Genomic DNA, 6,067 nt, shown 5'->3' with positions numbered 1-6,067 from the left:
TGCATTTGAGCAAGTCTCAGTCACCAGAGACACCGGAAGAGAAAGAGCGCATGACACGGATTCCTTATGCCTCGGCTATAGGATCAATCATGTATGCCATGATATGCACACGTCCGGACGTGGCATATGCATTGAGTATGACAAGTCGATTCCAACAACATCCAGGTGAATCACATTGGATGGTGTCAAGAACATTCTTAAGTACCTACGGAGGACTAAAGATTGGGCATTGACTTATGGAGGCGATCAAAAGCTATGCGCAACCTAAGATTCTGTGCAGATGCTAGCTTCCAAACGGATCGAGATGACTCTAAATCTCGATCCGGATTCGTTTTTACTCTTAATGGCGCTGCAGTCACTGGAAGAGTTCCAAACAAAATGTTACGCGAGATAATACGACCGAGTCCGAGTACTATGCCGCGTACGAAGCTACAAAGGAAGCGATATGGATGCGTCAATTCTTACATGGGCTATCCGTAGTGCCTAGTTCGAATGACCCGATCACCATCTATTGCGACAATAGTGGTGCCATCTTCCAAGCTAAGGAGCCAAAGTCTAGCAACAAGTCTAGACATGTACAACGGAAAGCTCATCTAATCCGAGATTACGTGGAGCAAAAGGAAGTAGTGATAGAAAAGATTGCTACGATGATAACATAGCAGATCCTCTCACTAAACCATTACGACAAGATAAGCATGAAGGGCACGTTAATTCCATGGGAATTAAACGTGTTCCTAAGTTGTAGTACTCTTTTATGGATTAGATTCATTCTCTTTTGTACTCTATACGACATCATCGTTTTGATATTTATATATTTTGTTTTTCATGTGGAATTGTGCGACAATTTTTGAACACCACAAAGTGAACTGAAAGAACATTATATTTTTTAGTCCTTAATTGCCCACATGAGCTGATAACTCTGGCAATTATTTTGTGACGTTGGTTGATGGTGGGTTCAACGAGCCATAAGTCAACCGATTGACTGACCAATCACAGAGGCGATTTATACGGATATTTCGTAGGACACAATTGTGACATCGACGTGGAGTCCTAAATGTTTTACAACATTCGGTGCCCGGTCGTGGATAGGACCTCCATGGTGATTCTAAGAGTCGATTCTTTTGACTATCGACTGTCTCTTGAGACTAAGGCAGATTTTGGGTGACTTTGGTTTCTTTCTCACGGTCATCCGTAACAGGGGGCCAAGTAGATTTTTTCTGGGTCATTTCATCTTTGTGCTTAGATCGGAAGGAGTCGAGTTGAAGGAAATATTCAGCCTTTATCGATACTCGATATTTCTCGGGGCCACTCGAGGAGTCAGAATCGAAATGCATGGCCATGCTCGGATACGGATTCGTTTTATCAGTTAAGTTACTCTCTAGTCGGGGAAACCACTCTTGATACAGATCGATTGTAAAATACGACCTTTGCGGATCCGGATTTGCAAATTGTTTTACATTGAGTGGGAGAAATTTTTAAATGAATATGAGAATCGGTTATCGCACATACACTTGTACGGACAAGTGGGAGTTTGTTGAATTTGTGTCCTCCGTTACTCGGATAACGTCATTGCACATACACTTGTACGGACAAGTGGGAGCTTGTTGGGGTTGGTGTCCTTAACAGTTAGTGCAAGGACTTATAAATCTCTAAAAGGATCAAAGGGCATACTTTTGGTATTATTATCAGTTGATCCACGTTTATCAATAACGGTTGGCTTGCTAGATAAGTTTGACGTTATTGTCATACAGATGGCGGTGATCAACTGGTCCCTAAAAGTCACACCTATAGGATACGTTTGAGAGATGTGACAAAGATGAAAATACAGATCATGTAGATGCCAATTTTGACTAACCAGTTAGTCCGAGTTATTTGACTAGTAATTAGTCAAAATGTGATGTTGAGATATTATATTTAATACGGATTAAATAAAATGGGCTAAGGCGAATTAAACGGTTAATTCGCAAATTAAATATAAACGGTTATATTTAATTAATGTATATTGAATAAATTATACAATATCGTCTTTGTCGGACATGTATTAATAATTCAACTAACCCGTGTTATTAGTTGATAGTTTAATAGCCGATAACCGATGACGATTTATAATGAAAATCGCGTCATATACATTTTAGCGGAATTGGTCGGACTACGAGTTAAAAAGAAGGAGGAAGTGAAAGCCCACTCCCTCCCCTAGGGCTCTCGGTTTGGCCGAACCAAACAAAAGGAGAGACTCCCTCTCCTTCTGACCTGGACAATTTCATTTTACAGAAAACTAGGGTTTTGGAGATCATTTCTCTCTGAAACCTAGATCTCACATCAAAAAACCTCACAATAGCTTTCTCAATATTGCAAGTCAATTAGAAAGCATTTCTAGCACAAGGGCATAGTCTCAGACGGTCTTGGGTGCAACAATTAGGAGGAAATCTCTGTTGATTTCTGTTCTTTACGCCGCACTATAAAGGACCCGAGGTTGATTCTTAATCTTTATCGTTTTTCATTGTTTTTCGTTTATGACTATATTTCACATGTTAAATTTACGTTATAGTCCTAAATTTAAAGGGTCTTATACGGATATTACCCCACAAAAGGATCCTTGCATCCCCAAGGATTTTATGAAGAAAAGGGAAGAAAAGAAGAAGAAATAATGCTGAGCTACATTCCGAGCGGATTGTCCAAAATCCGTCCGTCCTCCACAAGCACAATCCGTGCGTCTTCCTTCAAAGACGCCCGGAGAGCAGCCACAGAATCCGCCCGGATTCCCCTGAAGACGCCCGTCTTCCCCTGCCTGAATCCGCCCGTCCCGACTCCAATACGCACGGATTCCAAGACAAATAAATTTCGTCTTCTCCAAGCTACAAAGAAAGAAGCCCTTCTTTCGAAAAATACCGGCTTCTCCCTGCTCAATCTAAAAAGTGTAATTACTAGTTTAGCCCTTAGTTAACCCTAATGCATCCACCTAATTTCCACTATAAATACCCCATTAGTCTAATTAGAAGAGCATGTTCTTCTTATCAATTCTTAGAGTAGTTAATATCAATCAAATCTCTCTTTAGTTTTGTAATCAACAATTAATCAAGTTTTAATACAAGTTTTATTTCCTTAATCTCTCTTTTGTTCATCCTTTATTTTTGGGTAATTGAAGATTATTTGGGTTATTATTGGGAGATTGACAACCTCTCAATCAAGCATCAAGTACTTCTTTTATTCTTCCTTTATTATTGGAATCATTAGTAGGTATAATCCTCTTAATCCCTTTTTAATTATTGTTAATTACTTTCATTTATTCATCATGTTTCATTTTATTGGTATGATTGACAACCTTGCTATCATGATCAACATGATAATGAGTGAGTAGTCTCCTAGCTAGGGTTAATGGGTAATTAGGGGAAACCAACATGGGGAATGATTAATGCTTAAATTAATATGCTTTCATGATTTATTTGCTTGCTTGTTTTGATCTCAACTCATGCACATGTTATGTTTGATGAAATGCGAGCCTATGAATCCTTGCATTTTTTACCCATCACCTATCTTTTCAATGAGACTTGTGAGACATAAACCAACTCGAGTCTCACTAGACCATGAATGTTGTTGAGTAGGGAAGATTAAGTCTACTTGTAGGTGTTGTACAATCTAATCGATTCGGCTCCGGGACCCAAACTTTCCTAGGATTGTAAGATATAACCCAACTCAATCCATCACAACAATAATTGCTTGCTTATAATTTGAGAACATGTTTGTATGATCAATTCCCATGATTCCCCTATGACCCCATGACACCCTAGTGCTTTTTATCAATTATTTGCAACCCTTTTAATTCATCTTGCTTGTTTACTTTCATTGCTATTTAGTTTAGTGACCTTCTACATCAACCCAAATTGTGACACCCCTAAGACACCACTAGTTTCAATAGAAATCTCATCTCAATTCCCGTCCCTTGGGATCCGACGTTTACTTGCCTCTTTACTAATTGTAGAGTTGTTTGTGAAGTTATAAATTGTGTTTTGATTGGACGTGACCCAATGACATACCATTCCGTCCCCATAAAAAATGGCGCCGTTGCCGGGGACGGTGTTAGCTTGATTTAGATTTCCTTATATTGTTATTAGTTGTGTCTTTCTTTGCCTTGGGGAAGTAAAACTCCTCAAGGTTTGTTCTAATTGTTTTCAAGTTGTTTGATATTTTGCATGTCTAGAAGGTCACAAGGTGATTTGTTACCTTTTGATCGTGAAATTGAAAGAACTTTGACAACCAATAGAAGACTTGCTAGGAGGAATTTGAGAGGTATTGGTGAGGTTGTAGATATTCAACCAACTATTGAGTTCATCAACCCTTTTGCAAGAGAAGGTGAGGAGAACCCATTACAAAATACCCCACAAAATCAACCTACAATGCCTAAGTTTTCATCACATTCCGTACCCACCGAGGAGAACCTACCCAATGGTACTCCCACACCACAACATCTAACCGGAAATTTTATTGCAAAATCCGCATTTATCCAATTAGTCGAAAGGAGCCAATTTGGGGGGATGCCTAGTGAAGACCCTCATTCTCATATGGAAACCTTTTGTGACTATTGTGATGCGATTTCTCAAACCGGTGTAACTCAAGACCAAATTCGATGGGTCTTATTTCCTTTTTCTCTAATTGGCACCGCGAAACAATGGTTGAAGGGCCTTGATGAGGCCACTCTCGGAATTGATTCTTGGAAGAAGTTGGCTCTAGCTTTCTACAAAAAATTCTACCCACCGGAAAAGACTAACATGCTAAGAGCTCAAATTACGGGTTTTAAGCAAAGGGATGAAGAATCTTTGTATGAAGCTTGGGAGCGGTTCAAAGGAATTTGTCGCTCATGTCCTCACCATGGACTTAGCGAGTGGTTCTTGGTACAACAATTTTGGAACGGTCTATATGAAGATTCAAGGAACATTCTCAACATGGGATCAAATGGAATGTTCACCGAAGTTGATGACAATCAAACATGGAACAAAATTGAGGAAATGGCGGTCCATAACTCACAATATAGTAGACCTCGCAAGGCTACTAGGGGAGGAAAGCATGAAGTGGACTCCGTTACTCAATTGGGTGCTCAACTTAGTGCTCACATTGACACAATCAATTTGAAGTTTGAAAAGGCTATGGCTAGACTTGAAGAAGCCTCAAAATCACCAAAGCATCATGTTAATGCCATGACGGCATCGTCATCAATCCCAAGTGGGATATGTGAGAATTGTGGAACTTTGGGACATGACCAAAATGAATGAAGGGGAACAAATGAACAAGTGAATGCTTTCCAAGCATACAAGAGTGGTACCCCTTATTCCAACTATTACAATGAAAACACCAAATTCCATCCAAATCTCTCATACAAAAGCCAAAATGTTCAAAACCCTCAAACAACATACACCCCACCTCCCATGAGAAACCAAAATCAAAGACCCTTTTACAATCAAAACCAAGGTTACCAAAACCAAAATCCATACAATCACCAAAATGACCAAGGTTTTGATGTTCAAAAAGTGGTCCTCCAAATGCAAAAGAATCAACAAGAATTTTTCACTCAAATGCAAAAAGATAGTCAAGCAAAGGAAACCACCATCAACAACATCCTAGCTCACACCAAAATGTTGGAAACCCAATTGACTCAACTAGCATCTTCAAGCTCACAAAGACAAAAGGGGCAATTACCACCTCAAAGTAATCCCCCAAGACATGAAACGGTTAGTGCCATTCACTTGAGAAGTGGTACAAGGTATGAAGCACCGAAGAAGCAAGTTGAGGATAAAGTTGTGGAAGCTAGTGATAAAGAAGAAATTGTGCAAAACTCCAAGGATGGAGAATCATCAAAAGAAGAGATTTCAAAGAAAAATGAAGACAAGATCAAGGAGAAGGAGCCCATTGTGATTAGACTTCCTTTTCCAAGTCGTCAAGCCAAGCCCAAATTAGATGACCAACTTGGAAAGTTTATGGAAATTGTGAAAAATTTGGAGTTCTCGATTCCTTTCACGGAATTAATCAATCACGTGCCGGCCTATGTGAAATACATGAAAGACATCCTCACAAA

The 6,067-nt window shown here is 39.5% G+C and overlaps 1 non-coding gene across 1 annotated transcript; it reads right to left on the bottom strand.

Moving 5' to 3' along the window:
* Positions 1-4,766: 4,766 nt before the first annotated feature.
* Positions 4,767-4,873, bottom strand: LOC141593592 (small nucleolar RNA R71). The gene has a single exon (XR_012521666.1). It is a non-coding gene; the product is annotated as a small nucleolar RNA R71 (small nucleolar RNA).
* Between the last annotated feature and the right edge of the window lie 1,194 nt (positions 4,874-6,067).

This window comes from Silene latifolia, chromosome 7 (assembly GCF_048544455.1).
Source record: "Silene latifolia isolate original U9 population chromosome 7, ASM4854445v1, whole genome shotgun sequence".
NCBI classification, from domain to species: Eukaryota; Viridiplantae; Streptophyta; class Magnoliopsida; order Caryophyllales; family Caryophyllaceae; genus Silene; species Silene latifolia.
This window is presented reverse-complemented; position numbering and strand designations above follow the sequence as displayed.